This window comes from Bos indicus, chromosome 1, assembly GCF_029378745.1.
Source record: "Bos indicus isolate NIAB-ARS_2022 breed Sahiwal x Tharparkar chromosome 1, NIAB-ARS_B.indTharparkar_mat_pri_1.0, whole genome shotgun sequence".
Lineage (NCBI taxonomy): Eukaryota > Metazoa > Chordata > Mammalia > Artiodactyla > Bovidae > Bos > Bos indicus.
This window is the reverse complement of record NC_091760.1, coordinates 140,113,786-140,132,764: the sequence shown is the minus strand read 5'-3', so window position 1 is coordinate 140,132,764 and position 18,979 is coordinate 140,113,786. Positions and strand designations below refer to the sequence as shown.

General features: G+C 44.5%; 1 protein-coding gene across 3 annotated transcripts in view; it reads right to left on the bottom strand.

The window, feature by feature from the left end:
• B3GALT5 (beta-1,3-galactosyltransferase 5) overlaps positions 1 to 18,979 on the bottom strand; it is a 160,848-nt gene that overhangs the window by 13,418 nt on the left and 128,451 nt on the right. For all 3 annotated transcript variants that reach the window (XM_070795086.1, XM_019962771.2, XM_070795081.1), the window contains exon 2: positions 891 to 1,036. The gene's annotated coding sequence lies outside the window, so the exon portion shown is untranslated. The remainder of the gene's footprint in view (positions 1 to 890; positions 1,037 to 18,979) is intronic.

Genomic DNA, 18,979 nt, shown 5'->3' with positions numbered 1-18,979 from the left:
AAAACAATCAAATGGTTAGACCTCAAAAAGCAGGAGTATAGCTTTGCCCTGGGTGGCTGAGATGGGGGACGAGACGAGACCCATGCTTCATAGCTCAAGTTTTAGAAACTCTGGAGTCTTGTTGCAGACACAAGTGGAGTGATGAGATTCCACAGGGAGGCAGAGATGAGTGCCACCGTCTCTCACTCCCTGGTGGAAGATTGGGACCACAGGAACCAGGCAGTGGTCCTGGCTCCTTCATGGCGGGAGTCTCGGATCCCTGATCTAGAAGGACATGGAACCACACAGCTCACTAGGTCTGTCCTTCCAGTTCTGCCCTTCTCTGACTCCATAATGGCATCTAGCTAGAGAACCTGCAAGGCTGGAAAGCATATGTCCTAGACCCAAATGTACAGACCCCTGGCATTCTTCTTTGACTGATTTAAGCACCATTTCATCACTCCCAGAAAGAAGCAAGACCAGTCTTCAATGTGTACTACTACCTTGGAATTCCATCTGTGCAAAGCAGTGGCTTTTTTTTTTTTCTTTTCTTTTCTTTTTTTTTTAGGTTACTTTTTAAATCTCCTATTCTTTCACTGGACTTCCCAGGTAGCACTAGTGATAAAGAACTCACCTGCCAATGCAGGAGATGTAAGAGGCATAGGTTCAATCCCTGGGTGGGGAAGATCCCCTGGAAGAGGGCATGGCAACCCATTCCAGTATTCTTGCCTGGAGAATCCAATGGACAGAGAAGTCTGGCAGGCTAAAATCCATATGGTCCCACAGAGTCAGACACGACTAAAGCGACTTTACACGCACGCATGTTCTTTTGCTCACCTATCTCTTTTATTCTCCACAAATCCAGGATCATCCATGTCAGCATTATAACATTAAGAAAGCAAATAACTCACCCTTTTCCTGGGTAAGATGAACCTCTTGTTTGAAAGCTAAGCCAAAGGGTGGATTCCAAGAGCTGTCAGCATATGACATTCAGCACAATTAGGTCTTGGGCTTGGTTTATTTGCCAGAAAGTGATGATTCTCTGCCTTGGGAAGCCCTATGAGGAAAAACCAAGAACAGTGTTATTCAAATTGCTCATGCCTCAGCAGCAGCTCTTTACTATTTGCTGTGCTGAGGCATTTGCCATAGTGCCGATGCACTACTCATCGGTAGGACATTATTCCCCAGCCTCACTTTTCTCATCTGTAAAATGGTCCAATCAAGACACATCCCACCACATGGTTGCTCTGTTGACAATAATACGAGCATGCAAATATCTGAAAATCCTTTTAGCTTAGTGGGTTAGGACAGCATTCCAGAACTTTTTAAAGAGACACAGCAGACAACTAAGTCAGTTACAGTCACATAGTAGAGTCCATGGCTGATGTTTAAAGGCTTAACATAGGGAGGAAACACATCAATTCTCAACTCAATGTCTGTGTTTTCAGAATATCATGCTGGATAAGAGGACAAAAGGGCAAGAAAAGAAACCCACTGTGTGAAACAAAGAAGGGTCGGTAATTTTGACAGCAAAAGAGCACTTTGAAATTTCATTAAGGAAAAATCTGTTTCAAATACATTCCCCATAAAAGAAATGGAACAACTAGCCGACTCTCTGGAGGTCAACTTAATCCAGCTCTTGTTCTCCTGGGTCCCCCAGTGGAGCTCGTAATCAGCTGGAGCCCCCACCAACTTCAGAGAAATCACCCCAGGAGGCAAATGGACTTTGAGAATGATGCTGAGCTGATGCTGTAAGAGGCTAAGAAGTCTGTCCCTTTTTTTGTGAGACTGTACTTGCAGGGCTAGGATGTGTAGTCTATTTTGGTGGGGGAAGGGGGAAGGGAAACCAAATTGCATTTTCTCCTGCAGTATGCTTTAGAAAGAAACATAAAAGCCAATGCAGGCAAAAGATGCTCTTTTTCAATTCTGCTACCTTTCTCGGATAAGTCTGCTCTTCCTCAGCAGTTGTTTCAACAGTAACCCTCGGATCTCATCCCCCATCCTGTGCCCTTTCCTGGGACCCTCCATATGAATCTCAGTCCCCAGGAAGGGATGCTCAGCATCCAGGGGGCAGGAAGAGCGCCACGCCTGACCATCCGACTGGCCAAAGCTCGCTGGGGCTGTTTGTTTTCATGTGCGGTTGGAAGAAACTTCCTGCCTACAGTGCAGAGACCAAGAAGCAAGCTCTCCAAACGTTCTACTTTGCACCCCCAATTACATCTGCACCTCTGATTGAGTATATGGTGCGTCACCAGGACCCAGAATCCAACCCTCCTCCTGAGGTTGCAGCGCCTGGAGACAAAGGCATCAGAGGTCCACAGCCTGAGGGCTGGGAAGCCAAGGGGATTATCTAGAAAGTTAAGTTTAAGGGGGCTGGTGGGAGGACCACCTGCTGAAGGGAAAGATCTGGAATGGACAGCAATGGTCCACTCTGAGGCCAGAGACAGTGCCTGGGGCTGAAGCACACAATCAAGGGGCCTGTGACCTCAAAGGAAAGAGAACTGTCCAGCCTGCTGGATAGGCCACAAGGAAGATGTGGTATTCAAGCTCATTCTTGAAGGGCAGGTGTGATGTGACAGGTGAGAACAGGGATTGGGAATCCCAGCCCCAGGACTCACAGAGGACAGTGAGCAGTTCAGAGGGCTGGGTTTCACCTTCAGCATACCTGCTCCAGACCCGCCATCCTCATACATCTGAGAAGACTCTCACCATTCCCCAGGCCATTGGAGAGCAGAAGGGCATTGTGGGGAAAGCAGAAAGAACAAGCAACATGCAGCCTGAACAACCCAGAGGCTCTCAAACTCAGGTATAAGAATCTCCCAAGAGGCTGGTTAAAAATGCAAGATCAAAGCTTCCATTCCTTTAAAAAAAAAATGAAATGATGCCATTTACAGCAATATCGCTGGACCTAGAGGTGAAGTGAAGTAAGTCAGGAAGAAAAAGACAAATATCACCCAGTGTCACTTATATCTGGAATGTAAAATATGACACATGTGAACGTATCTATGATACAGCAAGAGACTCACGGATGTAGAGGACAGACGCGGAGTTCCAAAGGGAAAGGGGTTAGGGGAAGGACAGACTGGAGTTTGGGATTAGCAGATGCTAACTATTATATACAGAATGGATAAACAACGAGGACCTACTGCATGGCACAGGGAACTGTATCCAATATCCTGTGATAAACTGTAACGGAAAAGAATACAAAAGAGAATGTATATACAGATAAAGCTGAATCACTTCAATGGACAGTGGAAATTAACATAACATTGTAAATCAACTATATAAAACTATATTCATTTCAATAAAATAAATTGTTTTTTAAAAAAGGTTCCATCCCACACAGACTCATATAACGCAGGTCTGGCACCCAGGAATCTGCATTTTAGTGTGTCCCCGGTGATTCCACTCTAGGCTGGCCCCTTTGAAAACACCAGTGGGCATCACTTGGATAAAGCCATGTGAATGAGGCTCTCTACAACTGCCCCAAGCCCATGCTAGGCCACAGCTCTCAGCGCCCAGGCAGAGTCCAGCCTCGGCCCATCGGAGGAGGGCCAGGAGTCAGCGTCTGAAGCTACGGGAGCAATACAGTTCTTGCAGGGCAATGACTGTGTGTCAGCTTGCCAGAGCCAGAGGTGCCTGAAAATCTGGTCAGACATGCTGGTTGTGTCTGTGATGCTGTTTTTTGGATGATATGAAAATTTGAATCAGGAGTCTGGATAAAGCAGATTGCCCTCCCTAATGTGGATGGAAGCTCAGAGTCTGAACCACTGGACTGCCAGGGAAGTCCCTAGAAAGATTTTTCATATATTATGATGCTTTTTTAATGTCAAAACACCACAATATAGAGAAAATTTTAAACAGGATTAACACAACCCCAGGAAGTCTGGGCTTTACTTTTTCTGCAAACTCTGAAGCCTGGAGGGCTGCTGGCCTGGAAGGCTGCTGTAACATACCAGTTGGCCAGACATGAAAGGCAGGCTTCCAAATCAAAGTATGTGGTTGCTATGATGATGCTCCAATATTTCAATAATTGCCAAATCAGTATGCACTCCATTTTCCATTTTAGATCAGTTTAAGATGCTGCAGAGCAGATTCTTAAAAGTCCTCTTTTGTTAACCTCAGGCACCCTGCTTGGATGGAAAGATGGAGGAATTTGGAAACAAAAGATCTTGTTCACATCAGGCTAGATCACAAGAGAGTGTTATTTGAGACAAAGTATTTAAATACTACCCACTTGTGTCTATGTCTCCAACTGGGGAGAACCATGCCTGCCTCTCAATATGGTTGGAAACCATTGGATATCTGGTGGCAATTACTTCTGTCATGACTTTTTGGAGCTTACGGCAGGTCACTCCAAAATATGTTTCAATGGCATATGGATTACTTTGAATTACAGTTATTTAATAAGCAGCCAGTGCAAGGGACACTCTGACCCTCCTTACTGTCCCCCCAAAATCAAAAAATCTCTCATGTGAAAGGTGCCCTCTCTGAATCTGGAACTAGAGAGACACCTTTATCTCCAGAAATGAAGAATCTGGGGCAGAAAAGTGGATATAAACAAACCTTGTTACTTCTTTAATTTACTACTCCAGCCCAGACGCTGTCTAGATTCTTCACGAAGTAGCACCCAAAACCTGAGATTCTCTATCTTGTCAACATCCCAGGAGTCTATTGTTTGTCTCAAAAGTTTAAAGGCTGCCTGCTTTGACCTCTTCTCAAGTCCCAATTCTATGAGATTTCGGTATATAGGAAGTAAAATTGTTTCTTTTTCTCCTGTTCATCTGCCCATGTCCAGTTTTGCTAAGAGTACAACCACAAGAGCTCCAGATGAGTGCAGAGGGAAATGTCATCCTCCTGATTTCTAACTGAAGCAGGATGGAGACACTCCACACTGTCACCTCAGTCCTCCTTTTCAAGTCCACCTTGCAAGGGGATTCTGTCACAACGAGCAGAGGGTGCCCTACCCAGGGATGACCCCAGCCCGGAGGAGCGTGGGAAGAGTGGTCCAGGGATGCCCCAGAGCTCCACCCCTGGCTGGATGCTCGCATCACAGGCCACAGCCCTGGAGGGTCTGGGAGCACCAGAGAGAAAACACAGCCTTGTGGGTTCAGAGGACAGTGGCCACCTCTTGGAGGGCCAGTGAGAGGAAGAGAACTGGGCCTCCTAATGGTTCTCTGTGGAATTGAGTTCTTCCTGAAGCCAGCGGGAGCCACAAACCCTTCTCAAACATTTTTATATTATGGAAACTTTCAACACAGTTCATAAAACAAAAGATACAAGATAACCAAGGAAATCAATTATTTTGAAATAAATGCATCAAAATACTTTTTAAAGTGTACCAAAATAATACTCAGGCTTCACTGAGGGCTCAGTGATAAAGATTAGGCCTGCATGGCAGGAGACACAGAAGACGTGGGTTCGACCCCTGGATCAGGAAGACCCAGCACAGCCAAAAATAAAATAAATAAATAAATAAAACTTTAAAAGACATTTGGACACAGATAGGCACACTGGAAGAACACGAAGTGAAGATGAAGGCAGAAATGGTGGTGATACGTCTACAGACAGGGATCATCAAGGATTACCAGCAACCAGACTGGGACAGGCTCTCCCCAGAGCCTCAGCCCTGCCCACACCTGACTGCAAATTTCCAGCCGCCAGCCCCATGAGAAGATAAGCATCTGTCGACAGCCACACCATCCTATCTCCTCGGGTCCTGAGCCCTCAGTGTGCGGCACTTTGTTACGGCAGCCCTAGGAACCTAACACAGTGCCATATTCATGATGGAAGGAAGTGCTGTTTCAATGAAGGGTTCATGACAAAAAGAATGTAATTTTTTTTTCCTTTCAAGGTGCTGGACCAGCTCTGGTGCTCAGGGTCTTCTGTCACCACTGGTAGACAGGTTGTCACACCCGAACTGAGGGATGGTCATGCTTCAAAACCATGATGGCCATGATCCCAGGAGAGGGAAGATGCATGCATGCTCAGTCATGTCCAACTTTTGCCACCTCACAGACTGAAGTCTGCCAGCCTCCTCTGTCCATGGGATTCAGCAGCCAAGAATACCAGAGTGGGTTGTGACTTCCTTCTCCAGGGGATCTTCCTGACACAGGGATCGAACCCGAGTTTTCTGCATTGCAGGCAGATTCTTTACCACCGAGACACCAGGGAAACAGGAGGAAAGATAGCAGTTGTGGCTATCTGAAGCACTGGGTGACATCACCCCCACATTTCCAGTCCCGCTAAGAAGGTTTTAATACTTGTTTTTATCTGACCTCCCTCAAGGGCCTGGGCACCAGGGCTGAGGTTGTGTGGAGTGGAAGCTTTGCACATTTTTACCACTTTCGGGGGGTAAAATATATTTTTCAATTTTATGGGGGCAGGGGAAGGGTGATGGTAGCTGACCATTTAAAAAATTTTTTTCTACTTAACAAAATAAGCCATCAACTCTATTTCAACCCCTCTCCCATTTCAAAAATGTTCAAAACCATCTGCTCTGGCTCCCTGTGCCAGCTCCATGGAGGCCCCCCTCCCTTCCCCTGAGAGGTGTCCTTGGACTGTGGCCATGCACACCAGCTGCCTGTGACACTGTGGGTCATTGCCAGGCCACTGGCCAGATTCTGGGCCCAGAGGTGTTCAGAGGGCATCTGGGGCCTCCTCTTTGGGAGAAGGGAATTTGAACATCCAGACCCACAACAAATGGTTTCTTCCTCTGCCTTTCCCATCACCTCACAACCTCAACCAAGGACCGTGAACAAAAATCCCATTCACCATTCACCGCTCCTGCTGCTGGGACTGCAGGAAATTATATTGGTGAAGTGTCCCCACTGACACAGACTCAGGGGCATTGTATGTTTGTCCTTTATGGCTGACCAGCTAGGACAGGAACACTTCCCACTGGAAGAGCTTTCATGTGGCCTCTGGCTTTCAAGAGGGAGCTAGCCCTGGGCCCTCACACCCTGGGTGCTTTCACTGCCTCAAAAAACCTCTTCTGAGTGTCTCCTTTGCAGAGGAGGGGCAGGGTCCAGGAGGCTGGGGCTCAAGGATAAAGAAAGTAAACTTTTGAGGTGCTCACAGCCCTAAAGATGAGCATAGCTGTAACTACGGACATGACACAGCAAGGAGAACCTGCCTGTGAACCTGAAAGGCCATCCTTGACAGAACTTCAATCGGCCTTCTCTGAACCCCCTTCTCAGCAAGACCTCAGCCTTGGACTCCCATGCCATCTTTGTGTCACCCTGTTTCATCAAGCATCCTGCTAAGTGGGTTTACCCAGAATCCCTCACCCTCAATATCTGGTCAAGGGACTTTGCTGGTGGTCCAGTGGTTAAGAATCCACCTTGCAATGCAGGGGACACAGGTTCAATCCCCAGTCGGGGAACTAAGAACCCACATGCCTCGGGACAACTAAGCCTGGTTGCTGAGACCATGCACCGCCACGAAAGACCCCACATAACCTAATGAAGACTCCACATGCTGCAACTGAGACCCAACACAAACAAATAAATAAGTTTTTTATTATTATCTGGTCAAATTTCCTTCCCCCAAACTTGAGGCTCACCTTCGGCAATCATCCTGTCAAATTCAGTTTGGCCAGAATTCCCTGACCCTTAGTGTTTCCTCACAGTAATTCCCCAACCATGAACCCACTCCACCCCCCGAACCTCTTCCTTGGCTGTAAATCCTCAGTACTCAGAGTTGAGCCCAGCTCTGTGCCAAGGTCAAGTTTCCCCTATGACAGTACTTCTGGAATAAAAGCTGTTCTTGCTGTTTTATCTGCATCCCACTCTGGCTTTGCTTTCACAGCACAGAGGACAGAACTCCTACTTGAGGATGCTCAGGATTGCTGCTCCAGGGAGGCCCACAGGCAGAGGCAGGAATCTAGGAGGGACAAAGGGGAAGCTTGGAAGTGAGGCTGGAGACCAGCACGGCCTTGAGGAGTTTGACTTTTCTGAGGACATCAGGGAATTAGTCCAGAGCTTCTCTAGGCTTTATGAACTGCTGAGTCTGGGGTCCTGGGGTGGGGGGACCTCTCTCCCCATCCATAATAGAACATAGAAGCCTCCCGCTTGAACATGGCAGCTCCAACCACCCCAAGTAGCTGAGAAAATAGAGCACTGAGATTCACACCAATGATCTCTGGTCTCAGAACAAGCAGATGCTGAGCTTTGAGAACACATTTAGTCTCCAGTTCTGTTTTACAGGATTTAACTATTATCACAGAAAAGAAATGGCCAGAAGAAAGCCATGATTGTTAGTAAGTTAGCACTTAGCAACTTAAAATACACCAAAGCAGGATAATTTCATTGGTTAATAATAATGCATTATATGAATTGCCTGGCTAGAAGACTCACAGGCAAGATTGGAATCAAGACTGGAATCAAGATTGCCAGGAGAAATATCAGCTACATAAGATATGCAGATAATATCACTTTAATGGCAGAAAGGGAAGAGGAACTAAAGAGCTTCTTGATGAAGGTGAAAGAAGAGAGTGAAAAAGTTGGCTTAAAACCCAACATCCAAAAAGTGAAGATCATGGCATCTGGTCCCATCACTTCATGGCAAATAGATGGGCAAAAAGTGGAAACAGTGACAGATTTTATGATTTGGGGCTCCAAAAATCACTGTAGATGGTGACCACAGCCATGAAATTAAAAGACACTTGCTCCTTGGAAGAAAAGCTACGACAAACCTAGACAGCAAGGTCTGTATAGTCCAAGCTATGTTTTTTTCCACTGGTCATGTACAGATGTGAGAGTTGGACCATAAAGAAGGCTGAGCGCTGAAGAATTAATGCTTTCTGACTGTGGTACTGAAGAAGACTCTTGAGAGTCCCCTGGACTGCAAGGAGGTCAAGCCAGTCAGTCTTAAAGGAAATCAACTCTGAATATTCATTGGAAGGACTGACACTGAAGCTGAAGTTCCCATACTTTGGCCACCTGATGTGAAGAGCTGACTCAATGGAAAAGACCCTAATGCTGGGAAAGATTGAGGGCAGGAAGAGAAGGGGGTGACAGAGTATGAGATGGTTGGATGGCATCACTGATTCAATGGACATGAATCTGAGCAAACTCCAGGAGATGGTGAAGGACAGAGAAGCCTGGAGTGCTGCAGTTCATGGGGTCGCAATGAGTCGGACACGACCAAGCGAACTGAACAGCAACTATAATAATGCATATGTTGTATCTATTTGAACTTCTAATGGAACAAAAGGAGAAAAAATAAAGGTAATGAAGCCTGTTGCTGTTGGAATTTAAGTTGTTCAAAATAAATAGCATTCTATATGGTACTCCAGAAATAATGCTCTAATGGAAATTCCACCCCTCTCCCAACCCATATTAAGACAGAAGGAAAAAACAAGCTTAGTTATTTCACATGTAGATTTTAAACATTAAATGCACTAACAATTATGATGTTCTAAAGATATTATTAGGACACGTCACGGATGAAATCTTAATGAAGAGTCAAATATGTTATTTCTTTTTTTTTATTTTATTTTTTTAAATTTACAATATTGTATTAGTTTTGCCAAAGTGAATAAATAAGTATAGGCAGTGCAGCTAGTTTAAAAACAAAGGGGAAATGATGTTTTATGAATTCATTCAGTGTGTAAAAATTCAATGAAACTTGTAGTTATGGTATTTTTTTTCTGTACACATATTGTTCTTTAAGAAAAAGTTAACTCTGAATTTTTTTATTTTAGGGCAGTCAAGCTGCCTTAACAGAACACCGTTGACATGGAGGCTTAAACCACGGACATTTATTTTCTCACAGATTCCATGGCTGAAGTCTGAGATCAGGCTGGCAGTAGGGCTGGGTTGCAGCAAAAACCCTCTTCCTGGCTTGTGATGGCCAGTTTCTCCTTCTGTCTTCACGTGGCACAGGTGAGAGAAGAGGGAGAGAGAGAGAGAGGCAGAGAGAATGCACTAAGTCTAAACCTAGTCACCTCCCAAAAGCCCCAACTGCAAATATTACCATATCATCACAGTAAGTGAAGTAAGTCAGAAAGAGAAAGACAGACACCCTATGGTACCACTTTGAGGTACCACTTTGGAACCTCGAATATGACACAAACAAACCTGTCTATGAAACAGAATCAGGGACATAAAGATCAGACTGGTGGCTGCCAAGTGGGAGGTGGGTGGGAGAGGGGTGGAGTGGGAGGTAGGGATTAGCAGATGCCAACTTATATATATATATAGGATGAATAAACAACAAGGTCCTACCGTAGAGCACTGGGAACTATATCCAATATCCTGTGATAAAGCATAATGGAAAAGACTATGAAAAAGAATATATCTGTGTGTATACCTGAGTCACTTTGCTGTACAGCAATAATTAACACAACATTGTAAATCAGCCACATTTCAATAAAAGAGAGACAGAGAAAAGATTGTCTTCATTTAGAGAATAGAGCACACACAGTAATTTTTGTTGTTGTTCAGTCACTCAGTTGTGTCTTTGCAACCCCATAGACACCAGATTTCCCTGTTCTTCACTACTTCCCAGAGTTCGCTCAAACTCATGTCCATTGAGTTGGTGATGCCGTCCAGCCATCTCATACTCTGTCGCCCCCTTCTCCTCCTACCCTCAATCTTTCCCAGCATCAGGGTCTTTTCCAATGAGTCGGCCCCTCCTCCAATGGCATCAGGTGGCCAAAGTATGGTAGCTTCAGCTTCAGTCCTTTCAGTGAATATTCTGGGCTGATTTTCTTAAAGATTGACTGGTTTGATCTCCTTGCTACACAAGGGATGCTCAAGAGTCTTCTCCAGCACCACAGTTCGAAAGCATCAATTCTTTGGCACTCACCCTTCTTTATGGCCCAACTCTCACATTCATACATGACTTCTGGAAAAACCTTAGCTTTGACTATACAGATGTCTGCTGGCAAAGTGATGTCTCTGCTTTTTAATACATTGTCTAGGTTTGTCATAGCTTTTCTTCCAAGGAGCAAGTGTCTTTTAATTTCATGGCTGCAGACACATAATAAACCATTGCTGTCTGGAGACAAAATTCAAAAGCCTATGTCACTTGTCAATATAGCCGAGTGACTTTTTTCAGAAGCAGATAAATCTCTGGCAGAACAGCCTCTTGACTTACAGACCTGCCCCTCCACAGCACAAGCAGATAACCCTCAATCAGCAACTCCCTTTTAGTGTGGGATGACTTTCTCACCACGGATTTCATCACTCAGCAGCTCACTCTCAAGCATGACAGCCAACAGCCAAAGAAATCTACACACAGACAGGGAAAAACTGAATCCAAACACAGGCAATCTCGTCCACACAGTCAGGCCCACTCTTGAGCAGCCCCTGGTAATTATGATTATCACCATCTATCTTGCGCTGAAAGATAGCTTTGAACTGTGAGCTGTTTCAGGCCCTAGACATCACCGCAGGAAGTGTGGTAGGACAATCTGATTTCACAGTGGATGCTCTTATAACAAGGGCATGATGTCTACCCAAGATGACCAATACTTCTTTATGTCTGTCATCTTTTCCTGTATAGTAATCACATAGCTTCCTCCAGCCTGTTGTTACTCACTGTTTGTCTTTAAGAAAATGGGCAGATTCTACTGATGACCTGTGGCTAGGAAAGGAGCTGTTTTTCTAGCAAACATACAGAAATCCTTGTGACCTCTGCAAGGCTTCCTTGGTGGCTCAGTGGTAAAGACCCTGTCAGTCAATGTAAGAGACATGGGTTCTATCCCTGGGTCAGGAAGATCTCCTGGAGAAGAGAATGGCAATCCACTCCAGTATTCTTGCCTGGGAAATCCCATGGCCAGAAAACCTGGCAGGCTACTTCAGTCCATGGGGTCACAAAGAGTTGGACGTGACTTAGTAACTAAATGGGCTTCCCTGATAGCTCACTGGTAAAAAATCTGCCTGCAATGCAGGAGACCGCAGTTCAATTCCTGGATCATGAAGATCCCCTGAAGAAGGGATAGGCTACCCACTCCAGTATTCTTGGGTTTCCCTTGTGGCTCAGCTGGTAATGAATCTGCCTGCAAGGTGGGAGACCTGGGTTCTACCCCTGGGTTGGGAAGATCCCCTGGAGAAAGGAAAGGCCACCCACTTCAGTATTCTGACCTGGAGAATTCCATGGACTTTATAGTCCATGGGGTTGCAAAGAGTCAGACAGGACTGAGCAACTTTCACTTTCTTTCTTCTTTTCTTTAGTAACTAAATGGCAGTAGCAATAGCATGACTTCTGCTCATTGAGTTCAAGATCATTTGGCCTGGCCTGAAGCAGACCCTGTCCCCAGGGTCTAGACAAAATGTTGAAGCCATGACACTCGGCCAAGAAATTCACTGATGGGGGAGAGTTAAGAACCCTTTCTTTTTTATTCAAACACTGACCTACACAGTTGCCAAGAGACTTCACTCAAACTCCCAAGACTGTTCAACCCAGATTTTCATTTACAAAACTCACCGTGAAGAGTAAACAGTAAACATTTGTGGAGAATTAGCAACTAGGAGGAAAGATTGACCAAACAACTCTGCAGTCTTCTCAAGAAAGCAAATTTCCACATGACACGCTAGATACAAGCTTCCCAACTGCGACATATATATAAATATTGTGCCGGTTATGGACATTCCTACTCAGACCCTAGTTCAGACCTTGTCAAGACCCTTCCATAGCAATGTCTGTTAACCATCCTGTATTTCCAGACCATATAGAGTGCAGAAGCAAAGAAAGTGAATGCCACTGCACAACATTCACTAATTTAAACTTGACCTTTCCTTACATGTTTAAACTTGGGATTACCTACCATAGTGGTGACAGGTATGCTGACGGGTATCACACGTACTTTTTGGGAGGCCATTATTACCAAAGGACTTCCCTGGTGGCTCAGACGGTAAAGTGTGTGCCTACAATGCGGGATACCTGGGTTTGATCCCTGGGTTGGGAAGATCCTCTGGAGGAGGAAATGGACAGAGGAGCCTGGTAGGCTACAGTCCACAGGGTCGCAAAGAGTCAGACACGACTGAGCAACTTCACTAATTATTACCAAGGGGCCCAGGTATAAACACAACTAGTCTCCTGTGATGGAAGGAGCCACCTGTCTACATCTGCCTCCCCAACTACAGCAAACATGCAACCATTCCCCTGTTTACAGACCTAAAGGACTCAGTCTTTTAATAGAAGAATTCAATAGCCAGTTCCCATTGGGAATTTTTGGGTTAGGAAAAAAAATTAGCAAGGGAATGATGGGATATTCTGTCCACCTGCTACATTCCCAGGAACCCCAAGGAACAGCACAATTGGAAGGAAATGGTGGGAGATGCACAAATATTTGCTGAATAAATCATCTGGGGGAAGTCTATGATCATAAAACAAAGGACACTTTTTCCCTGCATCATTCCCTATCACTCTCCTCATTCCTTCCCCTCAAGGTGGACTCCCCCTCATAGCTCACCCTGTTCTCATAATGTTTAAACATCTCTAAGTAGAAAGTGGGGCTTCCCAGGTGGTTTGAGTGGAAAAGAACCCACCTGCCAATGCAGGAGACACAAGAGACGTGGGTTCAGTCCCCGGGTCAGGAAGATCCCCTGGAGAAGGGAACAGCTACCCACTTCCCTATTCCTGCATGGAGAAACCCATGGACAGAGGAGCCTGGAGGGCTACAGTCCATGGGGTTGCAAAGAGTCAGACACAACTGAGCACACACACACACAGTAGAAATGTTCCTGTTCTGGGATCCAGGTTTCTGGCTGGGGAGGGGGAAGGATACTGTGTATTTCTTCCTCATCAGTTCCAATGACAATATATATTGATAACAAGGAATGCAAATGGTATTGTTTTTTCTCTTAAGGTAATAGCCACTACCTACATGAATTTCTGCTTTAAGTATGGTTGCAAAACAAAACTTCATTCCTCCCCCCCCCCCAAAAAAAAAAGATTAAGGGACTTTATCTAAGTAACCTGGCATCTTCTAGTAAGCCTCTTATTTTCTTGTTTCCAAATCAAGCTTCCGGAAAAAAATAGTCTCCACTCACCACTTTGGACGGACTTATCTAGCAATGAATTAATCTTCAACACACTGAAATCTGCTTCTGCTCCTGTTGCTTATCTAAAAGCATTCTAGCAAAAGTCACCATTAACCTGCTTCAGGTCAGCAAACAGTTAACAGAGGAATACTGACAGGCTATTCCTCTGACCCACTCTGCCAAGAATGCTGTCATTACCAACATGTTCCTTGCATGGAATTAAGGTCACAGTTCAGTTCAGTCACTCAGTCATGTTTGACTCTTTGTGACCCCATGAACCGCAGCACACCTGTCCATCATCAACTCCCGGAGTTTACCCAAACTCGTCCATTAAATCAGTGATGCCATCCAACCATCTCATCCTCTGTTGACCCCTTCTCCTCCTGCCCTCAATCTTTCCCAGCATCAGAGTCTTTTCAAATGAGTCAGCTCTTCGCATCAGGTGGCCAAAGTATTGGAGTTTCAGCTTCAACATCAGTCCTTCCAATGAACACCCAGGACTAATCTCCTTTAGGATGGACTGGTTGGATCTCCTTGCAGTCCAGGGGACTTGTCTCAAGAGTCTTCTCCAACACCACAGTTCAAAAGCATTAATTCTTTGGCACTCAGCTTTCTTTATAGTCCAACTCTCACATCCATACATGACCACTGGAAAAACTATAGCCTTGACTAGACAGACCTTTGTTGTCAAAGTAATGTCTCTGTTTTTTAATATGCTATCTAGGTTGGTCATAACTTCCCTTCAAGGAGTAAGCGTCTTTTAATTTCATGGCTGCAATCACCATCTGCAGTGATTTTGGAGCCCAAAATAATAAAGTCTGACACTGTTTCCATTGTTTCCCCATCTATTTGCCATGAAGTGACTGGACCAGATGCCATGATCTTAGTTTTCTGAATGTTGAACTTTAAGCCAACTTTTTCACTCTCCTCTTTCACTTTCATCAAGAGGCTCTTTAGTTCTTCACTTTCTGCCATAAGGGTGGCGTCATCTGCATACTGTTGTTATTGATATTTCTCCCAGAAATCTTGATTCCAGCTTGTGCTTCTTCCAGCCCAGTGTTTCTCATAATGTACTCTGTATGTGTTAAATAAACAGAGTGACAATATACAGCCTTGACGTACTCCTTTCCTGATTTTGAAACAGTCTGTTGTTCCATGTCCATTTCTAACTGTTGCTTCCTGACCTACATACAAATTTCTCAAGAGGCAGGTCAGGTGATCTGGTATTCCCATCTCTTTCAGAATTTTCCACAGTTTGTGGTGATCCACACAAAGGCTTTGGCATAGTCAATAAAGCAGAAATAGATGTTTTTCTGGAACTCTCTTGCTTTTTCCATGATCCAGCAGATGTTGGCAATTTGATCTCTGGTTCCTCTGCCTTTTCTAAAACCAGCTTGAACATCTGGAAGTTCATGGTTCACGTACTGCTGAAGCCTGGTTTGAAGAATTTTGAGCATTACTTTACTAGCGTGTGAGATGAGTGCAATTGTGTGGTAGTTTGAGCACTCTTTGGCATTGCCTTTCTTTGGGATTGGAATGAAAACTGACCATTTCCAGTCCTGTGGCCACTGCTGAGTTTTCCAAATTGCCTGGCATATTGAGTGCAGCACTTTCACAGCATCATGTTTTAGGATTTGAAATAGCTCCACTGGAATTCTATCACCTTCACTAGCTTTGTTTGTAGTGATGCTTCCTAAGGCCCCCTTGACTTTACATTCCAGGATGTCTGGCTCTAGGTGAGTGATCACACTGTCATGATTATCTTGGTCATGAAGATCTTTTTTGTACAGTTCTTCTGTGTATTCTTGCCACTTCTTCTTAATATCTTCTGCTTCTATCATGTCCATACCATTTCTGTCCTTTATGGGCCACAGATGAGGGAAGAATTGAGAAATACCGAAAAAGGTAGAGAGCTTCCAGTAGAACAGAAGAAAACCAACATGGAAGATAAGAGGTGCCAGGATCAATGAAAGGGATAGGGAGGGTTGGAGACACAGTGGAGGATTTAGAGCAAGGGGACAGGGTAACTCAGAAAGCAGAAGAGGAGGGAGAATTTAAACTCTTGTTTTGCATTATGAATGGAATCTCCTCTGGTGCTCTTTGAAAGATTTCAGGAACTTCCTTGGTGGTCCAGAGGTTAAGAATCTGCCTGCCAATGCTGGGGACACAAGTTTGATCCCTGGTCTAGGAAGATTCCACGTGCCACAGAGCAACTAAGCCCACAAGCCACAACTATTGAGCCTGTGCTTTAGAGACCCAGAACCACAGCTACTGAGCCCACATGCTATAATTACTGAAGTTCGCACACCTAGAGCCTGAGCTTTGCAACAAAAGAAACCATGCAACTAAAGAAAGCCTGCATTCAGCAACAAAGACCCAACACAGACAAAAATAAATAAATAAAAGATTTCAGTAAAGATTCTAAATGCCTTTTGGCTATCAAACTGCTGATATTTTCATATATATCAGATGAGACTATAAAAGATATAGTGTCAAGGCTGAGCCACCAGAATTTCCCTGGTGGTCAAGTGGCTAAGACTCTGTTCCCAATGCAAGGGGCCTGGCTTCAATCCCTGGTCAGGGAATTAGATACCACATACTGGAACTGAGAGTTGCTCATCTGCTTCTTCTCTAAGCACTCTGATTTTTCATTCTGACTCTCCTTTGTTAGCTCTTGTCCTCATCTTGCCCGTAAAATTGAGGTGTGCTCTTGACCCTCTCTTCTTACTTAACATAGTCTCACTTATCCACTTCACTGGTTATACTCAAAATCATCCCTCAATCCATATTGTCTTTCCACACTTTTTGATACATGCTCACTCAGCCACTAAGCTGTGTTGGACTCTTGCCACCCCATGGACTATAGCCCACCAGGCTCCTCTGTCCATGGGATTTCCCAGGCAAGAATATTGGAATGGGTTGCCACTTCCTTCTCCAGGGGACCTTCCCAACTCAGGGATCAAACCCGAGTCTCTTGCATTTCCCACATTGGCAAGCAGATTCTTTACCACTGTGCCACCTGGGAAGCCTATTCCATACTCCAAATCCAAAAGCCTATGAACATCCATAGACATCTCAAATCCCACTCCTTTTTTCAGGCTGAAGGGTCTTTGAATCTGCCCACAAGAAGCAAACTCAAACCCATTTTCACTGCTTTATCTCATGAACACTAGACTTAATCGCCTCCACTCCAGCCTCTATGCTGCATGACTCTGAACTTCTCAAAACCACAAGTCCAACAGCGTCATTCAAGCACTTAAAACTTTCCAGTGGCAATGGAATATTACTCAGCCTTTTAAAAAGAATGAAATATTGTCATTTGCAGCAACACGGATGGATCTAGAGACTGTCATAATGAGTGAATTAAGTCAGACAGAGAAGAACAAATGTCATATGATATCACTTACATGCAGAATCTAAAAATAATAATAATACACATAAACTTATTTACAAAACAGAAACAGACTCACAGACTTAGAAAACATACTTATGGCTATCAAACTAAACATTTACTGCATGTGTAAATGAATATTACTGTTAATGATTTGAATTGTCTTCCCCCTAATCCATATGAAGTCCTAACCCTCAGGACCCCAGAAAGTGGCCTGATGTGGAAACAGGGTCCCTGCAGATGTACCTACTTAAGATGAGCTCATACTGGAGCAGAGTGGTCCCTGATCCAATATGACGGGGGTCCTTAGTGAAGAGATGCACACACATACACACACACACACAGAACATTGAGTGACAATGAAGACAGAGATCAGGGTGATGTTTCCATAAGCCAAGGAATGTCAAAAATTGTCATCAAAGCACCTAGAGCCTGTTATACAAAGTGAAGCAAGTCAGAAAGCAAGAAACAAGTACTGCATATTAGCACATATATATGAAATCTAAAAAAGTGGTACTGATGGTATTTGCAGGGCAGGAATAGAGACACAGACATAGAGAAAGGACTTGTTCACAGTTGGAGAAAAGGGAAAGTGAGATGAATTGAGACAGTAGTATTGACATAGACACTACCACTCACACACATAACCACCCCAGACACACATACACTACCAGAGACAGACATACAGTACCATTGACACACACACACTACCACGGGCACACATACACTACCACAGACAGACACACACTACCCCGGACACACACATACTACCACTGACACACATACACTAACATTGACATACTTACACTACCATGTGTAAAATTTGATACCTGGTTCCTCTGCCTTTTCTAAAAGAACCAGAGATCAAATTGCCAGCATCCGTTGTATCATAGAAAAAGCAAGGGAATTCCAAAACAACATCTACTTCTGCTTCATTGACTATGCTAAAGCCTTTGATTATGTGGATCACAACCAACTGTGGAAAATTCTTCAAGGGATGGGAATACCAGACCACCTTACCTGCCTCCAGAAAAACTTGTATGCAGGCCAAGAAGCAACAGTTAGAACTGGACATGGAACAACGGACTAGTTCAAAATTGGGAAAGGAGAGCATCAAGGATGTATATTGTCACCTTGCTTGTTTAACTTCTATGCAGAGTGAAAATGAAAGTGTTAGTCACAGTCGTGTCTGACTCTCTGCAACCCATGAACTGTAGCCTGCCAGGCTCCTCTGTCCACGGGATTCTCCAAGCAAGTATACTACACCACAGTGGGTTGCCATTCCCTTCTCCAGGGGATCTTCCCAACCCAAGAATTAAACTCGGATCTCCTGCATTGTAGGTGGATTCTGTACCATCTGAGCCTCATACAAAATGCTGGGCTGGATGAATCACAAGCTGAAATCAAGAGTTCTGAGAGAAATATCAACAACCTCAGATATGCAGATGATACCATTCTGATGGCAGAAACTGAAGAAATAGACAGCCTCTTTCTTGATAAGGGTGAAAGAGGAGTGAAAAACCTGGCTTAAAACTCAATGTTCAAAAAACAAAGATCATGGCATCCGGTCCCATCACTTCATGGCAAACAGATGGAGAAAAAGCGGAAACAGAGA